Here is a 22,679-nt window from a genome sequence, read left to right on the forward strand (position 1 = left end):
GCCTGGAGAATCCCAGGGACGGGGGAGCCTGGTGGGCTGCCGTCTACGGGGTCACACAGAGTCGGACACGACTGAAGCGACTTAGCAGCAGCAGCAGCAGTGAAGTCACTAGAAACACAGCCTCCAGATTTCTCCAACCTGGGTCAGGAGATGGCTGGGAGAATTAGCCAGGACTGTTTCAGTTGCGAGCTACATTCCCACCATCTATGTTAGTGGGCATGCAAGGAACGAACACATGAATGAATGTGCATTCCAGTATTAATATATACTACAAAGTAAAATATATTCACTGCATGTTCTAGCAGTAAGCAAACCAGAGCTTTGAGAGAGTAAAATGGCTTGATGAAAATAATCACAGGGAGAACCAGGGCAGAAATTAACCCTGAGGCCAAAATCCAAACCCAGAGACCCAGTTCAGTGTTTGAGTCCACCAGACAGACCCAGATTCCCTGGTGCTGACAGCCACACTGGTATCGACCCTGGCACAAATCTGCCTTCAAACCAGGAGCCAGACAGATTGAGTGGCAAAGCTGGGCCTCTCACTTTCATTCTACATCTGTGACTCCTTCTGCTAATGATGGACCCACTGAACAGGAACACTTCCTGCCTGGCACCCTGCTGTGGCTCTGCCATGCCCTGGGCCCTCCATGTGGTGGGCATGTCCACCCGGCAGGATGAGAGAAAGGTGACATGGCAGGGGTTAAGAGAAAGCCCCAGGTAAATATCCAATCTGCCCAGTCCAGCCATAAAGCTGAAGAGCGCCCACCTGACATCACCACTGTGATTTTACATAAATGATATTCAGGCTGGCTACAAAACCCCATGTGAGTCTCAACAGTAAAGGGCCTCTGGGTAATTCACCAGCTGGCTAGCTGATTTTAGCACAGTTAGTAAAACACTGGATTAACATTTAGCTTTTGTGTGTAGAACAAGCTGTGCGGTAAATTTTTCTAAATGTTACTGAAATATATTACCTGCAAACTATGGGCTAAGCTGAGGCAGCAATAGGAAATGTCTCTGTTCTCAGAAAGCCCAGGTTCTAGAACAAGAATATTTAAAGTATATGTGGAAGAGGCACATGCCTGGCCTACAGGAAATAGTAATGGGTGACAGGTAGGCTTGGGGAGAAAATCCAATCTCTGCTGCAGGGCACTTGCTCATTGGATCCATCAAGTTGTATGTACAGTGTGCTTACTGCCTGCTATGGATTGAATTATGTCCCCCTAATTCATGTGTGGAAAACTTAATACCCAAGGTGATGGTACTAGGAGGTGGGGGCCTTTGGAAGGTGATTAGGTCATGGGGATGAAGCCCTCAGGAATAGGATTAGTGCCCTTATAAAAGCAAAAACACAAAGCTCCCTTGCCCTTTGACCATGTGATTCACAACAAGAAAGCACCATATATGAGTAAGCAGGCCCTCCCCAGACACCAAATGGACAGGAACCATGGTCCTGGATTTCTCACCCTCCAGAACTCCAAGAAGTAAATGTTGGTTGTTTACAGTGTGTGGTGTTAGTTGCTCAGTAATGTCCAATTCTTTGAGACCCAATGGACTATAGTCTGCCAGGTTCCTCTGTGCATGGGATTCCCAGAGGATCTTCCCGACCCAGGGATCGAACCCAGGTCTTCCGCATTGCAGGTAGATTCTTTACCGTCTGAGCCACCAGGGAAGCCCTGGTTGTGTATAAGTACCCAGTTAATGATCGTTTGTTATAGCAGCCCAAACAGACTAAGCCACTGCCTGCAAAGCCCTTTGTTAGGAGCTAGGTTGTATGAGGCATATTAAGACCAAAACATTGTGGAGGAGGAAGTTTTGCATTTGAAACAGCCCTCCGGACTCTGGTGCTATATTAGGTGTGGTCAGTCCCACCTGAATCTCCTCAGCACGTCTCTCTGATCTCCATCCAGGTCAAGAGTTTCTGGCTGCCAACACCTGCAACGTCTGTCTGGGGGCTTTTTCTGGCTCAGAGAACATGTGTCTCCCGAGCACTGGCAGGCTGGAAGTTCCGGGCAGTTTGCACCTGCAGGGGGAGCTCTCAACCTATTGCAGACTGGAACACCCAGGCCACCTTGCCCCTTGAGTGGGATCAAACTGAGGCACATCCCCTCACTGTCTCTCAGGGCTCCAGTCACCCATATGATAAGTGGCTCGGGAGTGCACCTCTGCAGTGGTGCTTCTTGGGGTTTCTACCTCTCAAATAAACCACATGGTAGAGTCAGCTTTCAAGGACTCCATCCTAAGACCTCTTCTACTCCTTTTTTGAGTGAGTGAGTGAGTGAAGTCGCTCAGTCATGTCTGACTCTTTGCGACCCCATAGACTGTGGCCTTCCAGGCTCCTCTTTCCATGGGATTTTCCAGGCAATAGTACTGGAGTGGGTTGCCATTTCCTTCTCCAGGGGATCTTCCCAACCCAGGGCTCGAACCCGGGTCTCCCACATCATAGACAGACGCTTTACCCTTTCTCACCCTTTCAACACAAATTGTTTTGGAACCCCAACCATGTACAAAATCTTCTGATAACCTCCTTGGACTCCCCACTAAAAATTGTTTCATTAATTAGTTAATTAATTAAATTGGGATTCCCTGGTGGCTCAGTTGGTAAAGAGTCTGTCTGCAATTCAGGAGACCCGAGTTCAATCTCTGGGTCAGGAAGATCCCCTGAAGAAGGCAATGACAACCCACTCCAGTATTCTTGCCTGGAAAATTCCATGGACAGAGGAGCCTAGCAGACTATAGTCCACAAGGTCGCAAAGAGTTGGACACAACTTAGCAACTAAACCACCAAATCACCACCACAGGTTTTCTCACCTTTTCAACACAAATCATTCTGGAAACCCAACCATGTGCAAAATCTTTCGGTAACTTCCTTGGATTCTCCACTAAAAATCATTTCATTAATTAGTTGATTCAGGTAGCTCTCTTTTCAGGAAAGAGCCCCAAATTTCCTCATGCTGAAGTGTGATTGATGCAGAAGATTAAACAGTGATCTCTTTCCCCACTGGACCTGAATGCTGGGCTTCAGTCTGAGGAGGCCTTCTGATGGCAGGGTGTTCATTGCAGAGACATCTATTTGCTCCAGTTTTCACAAAAGTAACCATGAGAGGCAGGAACAGGGAGTGTGAGAGGACTTGGAGAAGGATGCTAGGAAGGGCTCAGCCAGGTGGCTCCCCTAGAGGTTCTGCTGCTGAAGGTCAGACAACTCCCCATGGAATAGCTTTTAGTGAAAGAAGATACCGGAAATAATGAGACAGAGAAGTTGGCCTTAGCAGAAAAACTGGTGACCACAGGCAAGAACTGGCAGAGGTGTTGGGAAATGGCAGGAAAGGCCAGGAAGAACCCTTGTGTGGGAGGTGCAAAGGGACCTTGTATGTCTTGAGACCTGGTCTCCAGAGAGGTTAGAACCAGCATAAATACCTGCACAAATAAACACAAAGCAGGGCAACCTGGAAACCGTCCGTTCACTCTTAATTATCCTCAGCTGGATTCTCTAGCTGGTGGACGATCAATAGCAAAATGTATACCTTAGCCCTGCTTTTCTGTCACATTCACCCTATTGGGTAATCTTCCCAAACAGGAGCTGATATATATTCAGGCAAAGGAAAGCCATTTTAAGAGCAATCTGATGAGGAGGTAAAGATATTCAAAAGCCCTGGAGAGATGATTTCTGATTATTCTCAGAGTTTTTAATTATTTGGGCTCACAGAGCCCCTCCATTTGCATGTAGTTCAGCATGTGACTCTATACTCTAGTAGCTCTGCCAGGACACACCCACGGTGAGGGTTGGCCACAGTGCTGAGGTTTACCCCTCAAGTCTGACTCAAATATTTAGTGGGATAAAATTAGAAGCCACAGCACACATGTGAGGCATAGCATATACCGATGGTTTGACCAATCAATACCACTCAAGTATCCACCATATGCTGGTTGTGGGATCTGCCAGATGAAAGGAGGTTGTCTGACCTCAAAGGGACTTGAGTTAAGTAGGTATTGCCCTCTTCCCCTAAAAAATCCATTCTGCTTTTCTGCTTAATTTTTTAAAGTCAATTTTTCTTTTACATATTTGTGTGTGTGTACATATATATATATATATATATATATACATATATGAACTACTGGGCTTCCCAGATGGAACTAATGGTAAAGAATCAGCCTGCAATGCAGGAGACATAAGAGACTCAGGTTTGAAACCTGGGTTAGGAAGATCCCTCAGAGGAGGGCATGGCAACTCACTCCAGTATTCTTGCCTGGAGAGAATCCCATAGACAGAGGAGCCTGGTCAGCTACAGTCCACAGGGTTGCAAAGAGCCAGACAAAACTGCAGCAAATTAGCATTCACGCATATGAAGTACTATAACATATTATTTTGGAATTCCAATTTAGTATTAGGAAGGGCCTTGCTTCAAAAACTGGCTCTGCCACTTACTTACTATGTGACCACGTTGGAGCTCACTAGCCATAATTACTCCGAGCCTCAGTTTTACCATCTTTAAAATGGACAATAGAAATGATTCTTCAGAGTGGTGTTAGTAAGGTCAAGTAAAATAATAAATATAAAGACTTAGCACAAATATCATAAAGCACTTAATTTCCTACTACTTCTAGAGTCCACTTGCATTCTTTGGCTCATGGGCCCATAACTGCACCCTCCACATCCATTGTGACATCTCCTTCAGTATCTCTGACCTGCCTGCCTCACTCTTATATAGTCCTTTGTGATGACGTGGAGCCCACAAGATAATCCAGAATGATATCTCTTTCATAAAGCCCTTATTTGATCATATCTGCAAAGTCTCTTTTGCCCTGTAAGGTATATTCCCAGGTTCTGGAGATTCAGATGAGGAAATCTTTGGGGAGCCATTATCCTGACTATCACAGTGCTCATTAATTGTTTGTTTAAACACATGTAATCTTGATCCCTTGAAGCCTGATAACTGCTTTGTACATTTTCTAACATTCAGGTTGACAACCTATGGCATGTGTGACAAAAATGGCATGCCAGTTACTGGTGGCTCTTCCACCTCACCCACCTGCTGCCAACTCCAAGATGATAACCAATGATCAGCTTGCATTCTGGGTGTTCCCCACCCTGTGCATACCTCAACTGCAAGAAGTCAGAAGGCCTTTTTTTACCTCCAGGCAGAGGGACACATATTCATATGTGCCTGACAATGTGTTGGACTGTGATGATCACTTCTTCACTCTCACTCATGATATAGAAATGAAAACATGCATAACCAATTGATACAGAAGGAAAAGCCAGAAGTTGATGGGCCACTGTCTCTGGGTGTAAAAAAAAAAATTAAATTTCACATAGGTCTGAATCCCTAATAAAAATTTCATGTACTGTGATGGCCATTGCTTCTCTGAACATGGTAAAAAGAGGTGATGAGGATGTGATTTTTTAACAAAATGAAGCATCACAGGTTTGCAGATAACACCAAGGCCCTCCCAGCACTAGGGGAGATATATGTTCAGCATAGTCAGCCTAACAGACAAGTTATGGCTCAGTTTCCCTCTTAAGTCAGAAGGTGATGTTACTCTAAAGCACACCAGCTCTGGCAGTTACATCAGTGATTTCCATTCACCTGCCTACTTCACACCTCCACTTGGATGTCGAATCAGTATCTTAAACTCACCAATCATGCATGCTAAGTCATTTCAGTCATGTCTGATTCTTTGTGACCCCACGGACTGTAGCCTGCCATGCTCCTCTCTCTATGGAATTTTCCAGGCAGGAATACTGGAGTCGGTTGCCATTTCCTCCTCCAGGGGATCTTCCCGACCCAGAGATCGAACCCAAGTCTTTTGCATCTCCTGCTTTGGCAGGTGGGTTCTTTTAACACTAGCACCACCCAGGAAGCCCAAACTCACCAAGGCACAACCATAAACAAAACAAAAAACACAATCTACAGACCAGGAGAAAAATATCTGCAAACGATGCAACCAACAAGGGCTTAATTTCCAAAATATACAAATAGCCCATACAGCTTGGTATTAAAAACAAACAACTCAATGAAAAAAATGGGCAGGGGACTTCCCTGGTGGTTCCGTGACTAAGACTCCGTGCTCCCAAGGCAGGGGGCTAGGGTTCCATCCCTGGTCAGGGAACTATGCCTCAACTAAGTGTTCAGAGGCCAAAACTAAAGACCCCATGTACCATAACAAAAATCACCCAGTGCAGCCAAATAAATACATATTTTTTAAATGGGCAGAAGACCTAAATAGACACTTCTCCAAAAAAGACATATAGATGGCCAACAGACACATGAAAATATGCTCAACATTGCTCATTATTAAAGAAATGCAAGTCAAAATTACAAGGTATCACCTCACACTGGTCAAAATGGCCATCATCAAAAAGTCTACAAATAACAAATGCTGGAGAGGGTGTGCAAAAAATGGAACCCTCTAAGCCCTATTTCTGGGAATGTATGTTGGTGCAGCCACTGTGGAAAAGAGTATTTGCTGTTGTTTAATCACTCAGATGTGTCTGACTCTGCAAACCCATGGACTGTAGCCCACTAGGCTCCTCTGTCCATGGGATTGCCCAGGCAAGAATACTGGCATTATTGTATTATTATATTTATAATAATATATAATATATATTAATATATAACTATTATTATAGTTGCCATTTCCTTCTCCAGGGGATCTTTCCAAGCCAGGGATCAAACTTGCGTCTCCTGCTTAGCAGGTAGATTCTTCACCACTGAGTCACCTGAGAAGTCCCTTTGCATTCTACTGGAGTCCAAATAATAAATAAGATCTATTAAAGAAAGTACAAAGCATGTTAAATGGTGACCAATACTAAGGATTAGGAGGAGGGGAAGAGGTGATAATGAGGAGGGTGCTGCAAGGAAGGCAGGCAGGACACAGAAAACATGCTAGGCAGAGGGAACAAGAAATCCAAAAGCAGGGAGTTAGAATTGTGCCTGGCAGAGTCCCCAACCAATAAGTGAATGGGGAGAGGTGAGTAGGAAGAGGATGCCATCAGAAGGGTTTCAGAGGACTGGGACATGGAGTGCCTAGTAAGCACGAGGGCATCTACACTGTGTCACGTGGGAAGTGTAGGAGTTGTGCACATGGGAGTGTCATGGTCTGACTGGCATTTTAACAATCCCTACAAGGCCCATTCTTGGTAACTCTGCTAGAGTTTTCTTTAAAAGATGCATTTGTTCAGAACTGAAGTTACTTGAAAGCAAAAAACGCCTCCTTCACATCTCTTTTCTTCCTCAACCGTAAACTCTCAGCATCTTCCTCACTCAGTTGGTCCTCAACAGATGCTTATTGATTCACTCACTGTAGTTACCTGGGCAGGGTTGTACATTGGCTACCTTATCAGTGGAGATTAATGGATCCAATTAGGCAGACAATTGGCATGGCTCCAGCACACACCCATCGACACAGTGGAAAATACTCTCTCCTTGGGCAGAAGGTCCTTCAAGACCCCCTTTGCACAATATCAAAGCTCTTATTCTTCACACCACAAAATGTCATGTTTAAGAGATGTTAGATCTGTGAACCATCATCAATACCCAACACAACCTGTAAAAGCCTGTCATTAAAGGAAGTGGGGCAAGTAGATGCAGTAGATAGCAGAATTACTCAGAGTTACCAAGTAAATCACTAAAAGGAATTTGCTGTCTTTCTGCCTCATTGAATCATTTTGATTCAAGATCCTCCATAACCTTAACTTCAAAGAAAATAGATCATTAACTTGACATTCAATTCAATATAACATTACATCTTATAAGACAATCTATTACCTACGCCCCTTTCATCTCTACCGGAAATCTAATATGGAGCCCCTTTGCAACTCAAATTATTTTTTTACCAAGAAAGAAATTCCCCAAAGGCAAAGAAAAGGTGAGTCATTCAAGGAACAAATGCTCACCAAAGTTAGAGTTCTTAAAAATCTCTTAGGTCATCATATCCATGGTTCATTTTTTTTCCTACAACACCCACTTTCACAACCAGATGCTGGAAGAGACCAGGGCAATCTTAGCAAGTGAACTCAGGTGACAAATGCACTCCTCTTGTATGGAATGCTCCACTTGATCTTAATTTGACCATGTTGGCTTCCATTTGGAGGAGTGAAAACAACAACGCTACTAAAAGCAGTGGGCACAAATTCTCCTGAAGCAGTGGTTCTCAAACATGAGTGTGTATCAGAATCTGCTGGAGAGCCAGTTAAAATACACTGAGTTCTAGACTTCGTCCCAGAGTTGGGATGGGGCCTGAAAATCCACATGTCTCAAAAGTTCCCAGTGATGGTGATGCAGTTGGGCCACACTTTGAGAACCACCAGCCTAAAGATAGAAAATCTAAAACATCTAGTTGTGATTTAAACTACCCAGCTGTTTGGACATAGAAGCTGGTTGGATGTGGGTATGTATAAAACCTAACGCAAATGGGCACAATTTAATATATATGCAGGAGGACCCACTCTTCAAGGGCCTAGAATTGTCACATCATTCTTCTTAAACCTCCTTCATATCTTCAGGTCTCTTTAACATGCCTGTCGCACTCCATATTGCATCCTCAGCACCCAGCTATTCACATAAGGGTTTGGCACATGGTGGGTACCCTTACCCTAAGTGACCTGGGCCCGGAAGAAGAAGGCAAAGCCCTCTAAAGACTGACACGTCCTGATCACCCTTGTGTTAGGACTTGCTCAGCTGGAGGCAGGAAAAAAAGACTTTTGTTTCCCATTATATGATTCAATCGATGTCTGAGCACTTGTTGATGTAATGTTGTGATCAAAGGCTGAGCCCCAGTCTTCTGAATTCCCTAACACCCTTAAGAAAACATCATAAAAATATGTATCTGTTGAAATAGATACAGTATTATCCTGGCCTCCTCCCAAGCCCTTGAGGACATTCCAGAACACACAAAGATGCCAATTCAAAGATGGTGGCCTCTTCAGAGTTTGAAGGTTCTCTCTCTCTCTCTTTCTCTCTCTCTCTCTCTCTCTGTCTCTTTCTCACACACACAAACACACATTTGTGAAACACCCTGGGAAATACCCTGATGAAACACAGCATCCACTCTTTTCTGCCTCTGTGACTGCCTCCTTTCATCCCACGATACCCGGGGGGCTGGCAGACACTCTGCTTGTATTTTCTGCTCCAGCATGAGTGAGAAGATTTATATGCCAGTTGCATCATCATCACAGTGTCAGGGCTGCAAAGGAAAGAGCAGAAGACATGAATCAGATGTGTGTTCCATGAGAAAGACAGACATTCAGCTCATTGCAATTAACAGATTATTTGAGAGGCCTCAGTATGGTCAGCTGTCAAAAAATAACAGGAAAAATGCAATACTGATTTTTAAGTAGAAAAAAAATCCCCTCATTCATAGGCACTGATTTTCTTTGTATGGGCTTTGTTAAGTTTTATACTGTCTTAAGGGAAAGTGAGGGATGTAAATGAATTCTTCCAGGCTGGAAAACAGAGCAGTGCTCCCTGTGGTAGGGGCAGCAGCACTGAGCAGCAGGTGTAAACAAAATACAGGCCAGAATTTTCCATGGTTGTCTAAAACCAAGATGCTTAAACATCTGGGGGTATCAGGAGATCTCACTCGCTTTACCAATTGAGGTAAAGAAAAACAGTGAGGTTTCCAAATGTCACAGGAAGGCTTCACTTTACCTGCTTTGAAACTCTAGAAGTAAAAGCTACAAAATCAAGACAAACATCTGATGGTGGAAGAAGAGCATTCAAGATCTGAATGTCCCAAAGGGACCAAGAAGAATTTTAAGTGCTATCTCCCCTGGAATCAGATGGGCCAGGGAGGGGGGTGGATGAACAAGATCCTTCTCCTTCACAAAGATCTCTTCAGGTACTACAACCTTTGATAGAAGTGATTGCTGAGAACAGAATCCCAGGGAAAGCTGATTCTAAGAGTGAGTTAAAACCACTGAGATCAGAGGGCTTGTAGAAGAATGTTTTAGCCCCCGTGGCTAGGACTACAGCCTCGGGGCTGATTTGCTCACAGTGCCAGTCTTCGTTGTGGTGAGTCTCAGTCCTGGGCCTGGACCAGAGTAGGGAAGTAGGCAGTGCACATGCCCAGGGAAGAGGTTTGGGATGTATACAAAGGGAAAGGAAAAGATCCCTTCTACCCTGGGAATCCTGCTTTGAAGAAGAAACCAGCTCTGATACACCTGAGATCAATCCTGCATCCCTGTCTTCTCCAGAATGAACCAAGGGCAATGGCCTGGATCCAAGCTTTGGGGATCCTCAGTCCCTAGCTGGCTTAAAACCATTGCAGGCTCACAGTGCCTGCTTGACTGGCCAGAGTGCAGAGCAGCATGGCAGATGAAAGGGAAGGTCAATTTGCATACAGGACTAATAGGTTCTAGCTCAGGATTTACCACTAAGGTGCCATGTAACAGTGGACACATTAATTCACTTCTCTAGGAACTGGCTGCCCTTTTCTAAAATGACAGGTGGAAACAAGCTCTTCAACAAATGCTAAAGGATCTTTTCTAGACAGGAAACACAGAAAAGGTTTATAAACTTGAACCCACAACAACAAAGTAAATGGCAATGGGATCATACTTATCAATAATTACCTTAAATGTAAATGGGTTGAATTCCCAAACCAAAAGACAAAGACTGGCTGAATGGATACAAGACCCCTATATATGCTGTCTACAAGAGACCCACCTCACAACAAGGGATACATACAGACTGAAAGTGAAGGGCTGGAAAAAGATATTTCACACAAATGGAGACCAAAAGAAAGCAGGAGTAGCAATACTCATATCAGATAAAATAGACTTTGAAATAAAGGCTGTGAAAAGAGACAAAGAAGGACACTAAATAATGATCAAAGGATCAATCCAAGAAGATATAACAATTATAAATATATATGCACCCAACAAAGGCAAATGTAAGGCAAATGCTAACAAGTATGAAAGGGGAAATTAACAGTAACACAATAATAATGGGAGACTTTAATACCCCACTCACACCTATGGATAGTTCAACTAAACAGAAAATTAACAAGGAAACACAAACTTTAAATGATATGATGGAGCAGTTAGACCTAATTGATATCTATAGGACATTTCACCCAAAAACAATGAATTTCACCTTTTTCTCAAGTGCACACAGAAGCTTCTCCAGGATAGATCACATCCTGGGCCATAAATCTAGCCTTGATAAATTCAAAAAAATTGAAATCATTCCAAGCATCTTTTCTGATCACAATGCGGTAAGATTAGATGTCAACTACAGGAAAAAAAAACTTAAAAATACAAACATATGGAGGCTAAACAACACTCTTCTGAAAAACCAACAAATCACAGAAGAAATAAAAAAGAAATCAAAATATGCAGAAACAAATGAAAATGAAAACACAACAACCCAAAACCTATGGGATTCAGTAAAAGCAGTGCTAAGGGGAAGGTTCATAGCAATACAGGCTTACCTCAAGAAACAGGAGAGAAATCAAATAAATAACCTAACTCTACACCTAAAGCAACTAGAAAAAGAAGAAATGAAGACTCCAGGGTTATAGAAGGAAATAAATCACAAAAATTAGGAGAGAAATAAATGCAAAAGAAACAAAAGAGACCATGGCAAAAATCAACAAAGCTAAAATTGGTTCTTCAAGAAAATAAATAAAATAGACAAAAAATTAGCCAGATTCATCAAGAAACAAAGGGAGAAGAATCAAATCAACAAAATTAGAAATGAAAATGGAGAAATCACAACAAACAACACAAAAATACAAAGGATCATAAGAGATTACTATCAGCAATTATATGCCAATAAAATGGACAACTTGGAAGATATGGACAAATTCTTAGAAAAGTATAACTTTCCAAAACTAAACCAGGAAGAAATAGAAAATCTTAACAGACCCATCACAAGTACAGAAATCAAAACTGTAATCAGAAATCTTCCAGCAAACAAAAGCCCAGGACCAGACGGCTTCACAGCTGAATTCTACCAAAAATTTAGAGAAAAGCTAACACACACCCTCTCAAACTCTTCCAAAAAATTGTAGAGGAAGGCAAACTTCCAAACTCATTCTATGAGGCCACCATCGCCCTAATACCAAAACCTGACAAAGATGCCACAAAAAAAGAAAACTACAGGCCAATATCACTGATGAACATAGATGCAAAAATCCTTAACAAAATTCTAGCAAACAGAATCCAACAAGATATTAAAAAGATCATACATCATGACTAAGTGGGCTTTATCCCAGAGATGCAAGGATTCTTTAATATCCACAAATCAATCAATGTAATACACCACATTAACAAATTGAAAGATAAAAACCATATGATTATCTCAATAGATGCAGAGAAAGCCTTTGACAAAATTCAGCATTCATTTATCATAAAAACCCTCCAGAAAGAAGGCATAGAAGGAATATACCTCAACATAATAAAAGCCATATATGATAAACCCACAGCAAACATTATCCTCAATGGTGAAAAATTGAAAGCATTTCCCCTAAAGTCAGGAACAAGACAAGTGTGCCCACTCTCACCACTACTATTCAACACAGTTTTAGAAGTTTTAGCCACAGCAATCAGAGATGAAAAAGAAATAAAAGGAATCCAGATTGGAAAAGAAGAAGTAAAATTCTCACTGTTTGCAGATGACATGATCCTCTACATAGAAAACTCTAAAGACTTCACCAGAAAATTACTAGAGCTAATCAATGAATATAGTAAAGTTGCAAGATATAAAATTAACACACAGAAATGCCTTCCATTCCTATACACTAACAATGAGAGAACAGAAATTAAGGAAACAATTCCATTCACCATTACAACGAAAAGAATAAAATGCTTAGAAATAAATCTACCTAAAGAAACAAAAGACCTATATATAGAAAACTATAAAACATTGATGAAAGAAATCAAAGATGACACAAATAGATGGAGAAATATACCATGTTCATGGATCAGAAGAATCAATATAGTGAAAATGAGTATACTACCCAAAGCAGTCTATAGATTCAATGCAATTCCTATCAAGCTACCAACGGTATTTTTAAGAGAACTAGAATAAATAATTTCACAATTTGTATGGAAATACAAAAAACCTCGAATAGCCAAAGCGATCCTGAGAAAGAAGAATGGAACTGAAGGAATCAACCTGCCTGACTTCAGACTATACTACAAAGCTACAGTCATCAAGACAGTATGGTACTGGCACAAAGACAGAAGTATAGATCAATGGAACAAAATAGAAAGTCCAGAGATAAATCCATGCGCCTATGGACACCTTATCTTTAACAAAGGAGGCAAGAATATACAATGGATTAAAGACAATCTCTTTAACAAGTGGTGCTGGGAAAACTGGTCAACCACTTGTAAAAGAATGAAACTAGAACACTTTCTAACACCATACACAAAAATAAACTCAAAATGGACTAAAGATCTAAATGTAACCCAGAAACTATAAAACTCCTAGAGGAAAACATAGGCAGAACACCCTCTGACATAAATCACAGCAGGATCCTCTATGACCCACCTCCCAGAGTCATGGAAATAAAAGCAAACATAAACAAATGGGACCTAATTAAACTTAAAAGCTTTTGCACAATGAAGGAAACTATGAGCAAGGTGAAAAGATAGCCTTCAGAATGAGGAAAAAATAATAGCAAACAAAGCAACTGACAAAGAATCTCAAAAATATACAAGCAGCTCCTACAGCTCAATTCCAGAAAAATAAATGACCCAATCAAAAAATGGGCCAAAGAACTAAATAGACATTTCTCCAAAGAAGACATACAGATGGCTAACAAACACATGAAAAGATGCTCAGTATCACTCATTATCAGAGGAATTCAAATCAAAACCACAATGAAGTACCATCTTACGCCGGTCAGAATAGCTGCTATCCAAAAGATGGTAATGATGTCCCTATATGTCAAACAGCAAAAGAGACACAGATGTAAATAACAGTCTTTTGGACTCTGGGAGAAGGCAAGGGTGGGATGATTTGAGAGAACAGCATTGAAACATGTATATTATCATATTTGAAACAGACATCCAGTCCAGGTTCGATGCATGAGACAGGGTCCTCAGGGCTGGTGCACGGGGATGACCCTGAGGGATGAGACGGGGAGGGAGGTGGGAGGGGGGTTCTGGATGGGGAACACATGTACACCCATGGCTGATTCATGTCAATGTATGGCAAAAACCACTACAATATTGTAAAGTAATTAGCCTCCAATTAAAATAAATCAAGTAATTAAAAAATAAAGTAAAATGAGGGGTGAGTAGTGACCTTAGGCTGAAGCTCCAATACTTTGGCCACCTGATGCAAAGAGCGAACACACTGGAAAAGACCCTGATGCAAAATGAGAAGAGGGTGACAAAGGATGAGACGATTGGATGGCATCACTAACTCAGTGGACATGAGTTTGAGCAAACTCAGGGATATGGTGAAGGACAGGGAAGCCTGGCGTACTACAGTCCATGAGGTCACAAAGAGTCAGACACAACTGAGTGACTGAACAACAACAAAGACCTTTAAGGTTGCTTTAAACTCTAACATGTTATCATTTTAGAAGGTGAAAACATGAAAACACACTTTCTCTAGAAGAAACTGGATGAACTGGATATACTGGGCACATCAATGATTACAAAAACAATATGCTTTCTTCACCCTACCTTCCCTTGCCCCTGAATTTTGCAGTACAGAAGAGTCATACCTTCGTTTTACACAGAGTGTTAACTTCAGCAACCAGTACATAAGGCAAACATCACTTATTGTAAAAACAGCCCTTGAAAAAATGCTTTAAATTTTCCACAAGGAACAGTATAGGTGATTCTGTATATACGGTGCAAAACTATACAGCTATATGAATTTCTTCATGTATTTTATATGTATTAAGTATGTAGTAAAGAATATTTAATAAAGAAGGGATACCAAATAGCATTTTAAGTATTTTAAATTATATGAGATAAGGACTGATGACCATGGAAGTATGTAGCAATGTGTACAGTTGAACTCATACAAGTTAAATGCCTGTGGAACTGGTTTATTAAACAAGCTCAACCTGACCAAGTATAAACAGGAAATGGCTGTATTTTTCTTCATTATTGCCTTCAATTTGGTTACATCAAACCAGTTTCCCTGCCTTGTGAAAATGTCCTAGACAAATCTCCTGACTTTTTAAAATATAAGTATAGTTGATTTATAATATTGTGTTAGTTTCAGATCTAAAATCTCCTGGCTTCCAGGCCACTTTAAAAACAAGCCTTATTTTGGCATTTTAAAAATCCAATATAAGTCAATATTTTAATCTCATATCCAATTCAAAGCTTCTCCCATTCCCCTGGCTCAGAGAACCGAAAAGCTGGACAAGAAGTCATAAGAGTTCTTTCAACTCTTTCTTGTGTGTCCGGTTAACTAACCTGAAACAGCTTTTCCCAGAATTCCTTCTTCTATAGAGACATTGGCCCCAAAACCAGATGTAGAAGCAACAGTCCCATGTAGACTTCTCCATAAGCTCCCACAGAGTATAAGGTCTAATTCCTATAACAAACCCATCATAATTCTACTCCTCTCACCAAACCCAGGCTGGTACACTTTCCCTTCTTGCACACTTCTGCTTGCTTCTCTGAGATAGAGAGATTATAGGAGAAAGGAACCAGCTTATGTCAGTGTGCTGCTAAGTCATTTCAGTCATGTCTGACTCTTTGTGACCCCATGGACCATAGCCCACCAGGCTCCTCTGTCCATTGGATTCTCCAGGCAAGAATACTGGAGTGAGTCACCATGCTTTCCTCTGGGGGATCTTCCTGAGCCAGGGACCCAACCTGTGTCTCTTGCATTAGCAGGCAGGTTCTTTGCCACTAGCGCCACCTAGGAAGCCCATCTCATGTCAATGATGCTATTAAAATGCCTCTGTCATGGCAGCCACCAAAATGCTGGATCTTCTATGGTCCACAGCTGCCAGGGGAGTGTGATCTTTGGACCTCTGGATAGTCCACAGGGACCTCTGAGTAGCTGTTTCCTGACTCTGGTGACACACTCTGGCTGATCAGTTCTGACCCCTTCAGCTTTTCTACCTGAAAGAAATCCTGATGCCTCTTACTTTTAAGAATCCCCCTGTTCCAACAAGTCACCTTCTTGGGCAGGGTCCCTGAAAGATGACTCCAACTACCTTGCCCACAGTCCTCTCGGCCCCCACGATCTGCATCCCAGACCACTAAGTGATGGAAACACAGCGTATCCTGCTGCCCCTATATTTGGACTGCTCTTCCTGCTTCTCCAGCCAGCTTTGCCCTTCAGACTTCTCCAGGTGAGAAGTGGGCATGAGTCTCTTTAATCCTAAACATCCCTAAATTCCAAAGAAAGCACATAAATTTCTCCCAAGAGCTACATCACAGCTGTTCCATCCCAAGAAAATACTGGGGTGGCTGGAGAAAAGCCAGTACTTACTGATACCTTCAATCTCCTTCTTGAATTTCTAGCCTTCTCTTCACTATGCTGCTGGGGTGGTAGTCTCTGGATGGTTTTTGTTAAATTTTAATGAGTTCTGCAGATGTTTTTTTGAACATGGGTTTTTTTTTTAATCACCTATTATAGTTGGCTTTTGGTCTTTAGTTCTAATGAATATCCTTATACTATTTCTCTAAACCTTAGCTTTGAGCAAAAGAGTCCTTAAAATGAATAATAATAGTCTGTGGTATAATTTTAGGAATGCTAGGAAAGTCTGCCTCCCCAAATATTTTCCTCCCTCCTTCCTTCTATGAGGCATTAGACTCCACCATTAGAAATGTATTTTGGGGGCTTTCCTGGTGGCTCAGTGGTAAAGAATCCACCTGCCAATGCAGGAGACATGGGTTTGATCTCTGGTCCAGGAAGATTCCACGTGCTGCAGAGCAACTAAGCCTGTGTGCCACAACTATTGAGCCTGTGCTCTGGAACCCAGGAAGCATGACTACTAAAGCCCAAGCTCCACAACAAGTGAAGCCACCAAAATGAGAAGCCTGCGCACCACACCTAGAGAGCAGCCCCCACTTGTCACAACTAGAGAAAGGCTAGACAGCAATGAAGACCCAGCACAGCCAAAAATAAATAAATTTTTAAAAAATATTTGATTTGACAGATTAGGCCCTCAAGGATCCTTGGGGGAAACACCTTCAGCTATTATTCTTTAGCAACACTTTGCCATGAATAAGTAAATCAGATTGCTTTCCAGAGAGACAATTATTTGAGTAGTGGCTGAGAATAAACTCCAACACAGGTAAGTTTTGATTAGAAAAAGCTAAGTTTGGATCACAGGTTATATAGGTGCTGAATCTGAGTCATCAGGGATCAGCACAAGAGCCCTGGAGCACAGACCAAGAGAACAAGGAAGAATGTTGAAAGGTAGAAAGAGACAGTTCCCTCATTCAAATTTTTCTAGGTAGTCCTTGACACAAAGAACATGTTATGTGCTATGTAAATGTTTATTTTGATTGCTTAAGAGCATAATAATCTCAATTCTGAGGATAAAATATTTAAATGCCTTTTTAAATCTCACATCTAGTTTGTCCTCCTTCACCCCAATACTTGTTCCCCTAAATTATTTTATGACCTCATGGATATTTGAACTAAGGTGTTAAAATTTTTAGAAAACATGTTTATTTAGTGACTACATGATAAGTCGTTTCAGTCACGTCCAACTCTTTGCGACCCCGTGGACTCAGCCCACCAGGCTCCTCTATCCATGGGGACTCTCCAGGCAAGAATACTGGAGTGGGTTGCCATGCCCTCCTGGGAAGGAGGCATGGGAGAGGCATGGAAGGATTATGGAAGATCCCCGGGATCTTCCAGACACAGGAATTGAAATCTCCTCTCTTACATGTCCAGCATTGGCAGGCTGGCTCTTGACCACTAGTGCCACCTGGAAAGCCAGAGGTGAGTTCATTTGGAGTGGGGGGAGCTCTGCTAATGCTTAGCTACAGAAAGAGAGGAACTTTAATGGTGAACCAGATTTAATCACACAATGTTACCCTTTCACTCTTTATTTCTGACACTGATACGGAGGGACAGAGAATTGGATAAAGATACCGTGGACCTTGCTTATTTAACTTATATGCAGAGTACATCATGAGAAATGCTGGGCTGGAAGAAACACAAGCTGGAGTCAAGATTGCGGGGAGAAATATCAATAACCTCAGATATGCAGATGACACCACCCTTATGGCAGAAAGTGAAGAGGAACTAAAAAGCCTCTTGATGAAAGTGAAAGAGGAGAGTGAAAAAGTTGGCTTAAAGCTCAACATTCAGAAAATGAAGATCATGGCATCCAGTCCCATCATTTCATGGGAAATAGATGGAGAAACAGTGGAAACCGTGTCAGACTTTATTTTGGGGGGCTCCAAAATCACTGCAGATGGTGATTGCAGCCATGAAATTAAAAGACACTTACTCCTTGGAAGAAAAGTTATGACCAACCTAGATAGCATATTGAAAAGCAGAGACATTACTTTGCCAACAAAGGTCTGTCTAGTCAAGGCTATGGTTTTTCCAGTGGTCATGTATGGATGTGACAGTTGGACTGTGAAGAAAGCAAGTGCCGAAGAATTGATGCTTTTGAACTGTGGTATTGGAGAAGACTCTTGAGAGTCCCTTGGACTGCAAGGAGATCCAACCAGTCCATTCTGAAGATCAGCCCTGGGATTTCTTTGGAAGGAATGATGCTAAAGCTGAAACTCCAATATTTTGGCCACCTCATGCGAAGAGTTGACTCATTGGAAAAGACTCTGATGCTGGGAGGGATTTGGGGCAGGATGAGGAGGGGACGACAGAGGATGAGATGGCTGGATGGCATCGCTGACTCGATGGACGTGAGCCTGAGTGAACTCCAGGAGCTGGTGATGGACAGGGAGGCCTGGCGTGCTGCGATTTATGGGGCCACAAAGAGTCGGACACGACTGAGCGACTGAACTGACTGACTGACTGTGGACCAGAACAGTGGTTCTCAAACTTAAATGAACACCAGAATCACCAGGGAGCTTGTTGAAAACACAGATCCCAGGGCCCCACACCCAAAGACCATACTTTGAAAAACTCTGAGTTGGGACAAATGCAGACCCCTAGGTCTGCCTGTCCCCAAGACACATACATACACATCTATCAGACATTTGTTCAGTTTTCTGCATAACCCCCTTTTCGATGCATATCAACTCCCCCAAAGTTTGGTCCTAGCAAGTTCCCTCTCTTCACCTCCATTTTCCCAACCCGCACAACTCAGTGGAAACTCAAGAAAAGGTTTGTGGATTTTTCTTTCCAGGACAGAGCCCCCGACCCCTTAACCACATCCTTCAGGGAGATTGATGTATAAAATAGGAATGCCGGATTACTGATTTACAAAGAAGAATCTGTCCACAGGTGGAGGCTGGACACTTGCACTGCTGCATTCTCTCCCTAGAAGAAATCTCACATGGGAAGAAGCTCATAATCAATGGTTTGCTTATTGGGCATGGAATCAGGCAAGGACTTTGGGTAGAGGAACCACTATTGGGTGCTGTTAGGTTGAGAGTGTCTGATGCCTCTGTCTTCATAATCAAGATCCACTTTCCCCTAGTACCCAATGGGGCAAGGCAGACTGTGTCTTAGATAAGGCTTTGAAGGGAACTGCCATTAGCCCAGGTGACATGCATTTGTATCTATGTCCCTGAGGGGACCAACTTCTTTTCTGGTGGACACATTTCTTCATTAGGAGTCATAAAATAAATATCTATTAAATTATGAATTAACTCAAAATGACTGCATTCCCTTCACTCAGGATGCATTATGTGATCATTTACAGACCTGAAAGTCATCCTGTCTCTTTAAAGAGACTTAATCTCGCTGAGATTTAAGTTGTAACATCACCACATAAAGGATCAGAGGAAAGGGATGGAATCAGCCTTCCATTAATTCTTGGGGAGCAATTTTAAGTTCTGGATTAAGTTTTAAGGTCCCACGACATAGAAGGAAAAAGAAAATTCCTGGCAGAGGGTAAGGAAGTGGAGCAACAGAAGCTATGGTTCCACTAACCCTGTAGCACTGTGGCCAGAGACAAACGAACCCTGATGAACTTTCCTAAAGCCATCCAGAGGCCCGGCCTCAGTCATGGGAGATGGAAAAATTATAGGACCAAGCTATTGGTTTGATCTTGTATTGGGTACTTTTAAAGTTTATCCAAAATGGTATCTCAATTCTTCAAAATTATAGTCTTTTAAATTTTTCTTCTCAAAATGATAGATTATGCCAGTTATCCAAAAGATTCATTAGTAATACCAGGATTCATACAGTTCAATATCAGAAAAACAAACAGTTCAATCAAAAAATGGGCAATAAACCTAAACAGACACTTCTACAAGGAAGACATACAAAGGACCAATAAACACGTGGAAAGATGCTCAACATCGCTGATTATTAGAGAAATACAAAATCTCAGTGTAGGTGATACCTGCAATGAGGTATCACCTCACACTAGTCAGAATGGCCATTACCAAAAAGTCTACAAACTATGAATGCTGGAGAGGCTGTAGAGAAAAGGGAAACCTCTTGCACTGTTGGTGGGAATGTAAATTGATACAGCCACTATGGAGGATAGTATGAAGATTCCTTAAAAAACTAGAAATGAAACAACCATTAGCTTAGCTTAGCTCAGATGCTCAGTTATGTTTGACTCTTTGCAACCCCATGAACCCTGCCAGGCTCCTCTGTCCATGGAATTCTCTGGGCAGAATACTGAAGCTATTCTGTTCTCCAGGGGATCTTCTGACATAGGGATCAAAAACTGGGTCTCCTGCATTGCAGGTGGATTCTTTAGCATCTGAACCACCAAGGAAGCCCCAAAGGGACCAAGCCTTTAATCAAAAACCAATAATAATATTGATATCTACTGAAGCATATCCCAGAGCACAACTTCCATCCCTCAGAACAACTCTCTTGTGTGAAGACCAATTATGAAGGATCACCCCACCTGTGATTCCAGGACTAAAGGGAGCAGTGAAAATTCAAGACCTCTGTATATTTGAGTCATATTCTGCTTTGTTTTTTCAATAACTAAGGCACATCTATAATTGAAACAAGCAGTTACAAGATTTTTCTATTCAGCACAGAGATAGAGTCTTACTCCTAATTTATACTCTGCCATCAACTCTGTGTGGTACAGACAAATTTCCCCTCTCTGGGCCTCTGATTTCATACCAGAAAATACAGGGATTAGCCAAGGTGATCTTTCAAGTCTCTTTCAATACAATAATCTGTGTTTCTATAAAAATAAAGGCTAATACAGAGGACTTATGATATTAGTGGTAACATAGTGCTTGGTGCTTAATAAAAACACTTAACCCTTTCAACTTGATGTACACCATTTCATTTAATCCTCCCCACAACCTTGTGAGGGATGTGCTCTTAACACCCATTATTCTGGCTGCTACTGAGGCAACAAACTGTTTTTAATATCAATAAATAGAATGATAAATATTGGGCTTCTCAGGTGGCTCAGTGGTAGAGAATCCACCTGCCAAGCAAGAGATGCAAGTTCGATCCCTGAGTCAGGAAGATCCCTTGTAGAAGGACATGGCAACCCACTCCAGTATTCTTGCCTGGAGAATTCCATGGCCAGAGGAGCCTGGCGGGCTGCAGTCCATAGGGTCACAAACAGTCAGACATGACTTGGTGACTAGACAACAACATGATAAGTATTATAAATATATAAATAACAACAATAATATATTAAATATTTTTGCTTACAAGCAAAATGACTGTATCTCACAGTTTCCTGAGGTCAAGAATCTGGGGACTCTCTTGTGCTGTGTGGCTCAGTGTCTTTCCTGAAGCTGCAGTCAGACAGTGACTGTAGCAGGGACTGTAGGAGGCTGGAGCAGCTGCGGGCTGACTGAGCACCCTTCATGTTCATGCACAGTCTATTCTCATTATTTGAAGTACTTACGCCCAATAAAGTCACCACTATAAAAACTAAATTAGCAAATGCTCCTGAGGAAATACCAGGTTTAAGTTCCCGCAAGCCTCCCTTTACAATATTTTCAACAACTGATCAATATGTAAACCTTGTTTCATGTGTTTCTGACACCTTATTGGATCCATATTGTTGGTTCATTCACATTGAACTCACAGCGAACAGCAATAGAACACATGCCTGAAGGAAATGTGTCTGACACACATATTTTCTCTGTAAAGCACATGACAGTCTTCTTGCACTTAGGAACACAAGGCCGCAGTTCAACACTTGGGGGTCACTTTAAGCAGCAAAACACCAATAAAAAATACAAACACACACTCAACAAAACATGGCACAAAATATTAGACCACCAAAAGGACACTTGTTTAGTGTGTGCGAATGTGCTGTCACTTCAGTCATGTCTCATTCTTTGCAACCCCATGGACCCTGCCAGGCTCCTCTGTCCATGGGATTCTCCAGGCAAGAATACTGGAGTGGGTTGCCATGCCCTTCTCCACAGGATCTTCCTGCCCCAAGGATCAAACCCACGTCTCACATCTCCTGCATTGGCAGGTGGATTCTTTACCACTAGCACCATCTGAGTGCTGAAACAAGAAGGCAGAGATTAAAGTCTTGTTCAATATTAGCTGGGAACTATGCATCAGGTGACTCAAATTATTTGTCACTATACACATGTCCCCAAAGGACCACAAAAGCCCTCTGCAAGTATTGATTTTGGGTTACACATA

This window comes from Bos mutus, chromosome X, assembly GCF_027580195.1.
Source record: "Bos mutus isolate GX-2022 chromosome X, NWIPB_WYAK_1.1, whole genome shotgun sequence".
Classification (NCBI taxonomy): Eukaryota; Metazoa; Chordata; class Mammalia; order Artiodactyla; family Bovidae; genus Bos; species Bos mutus.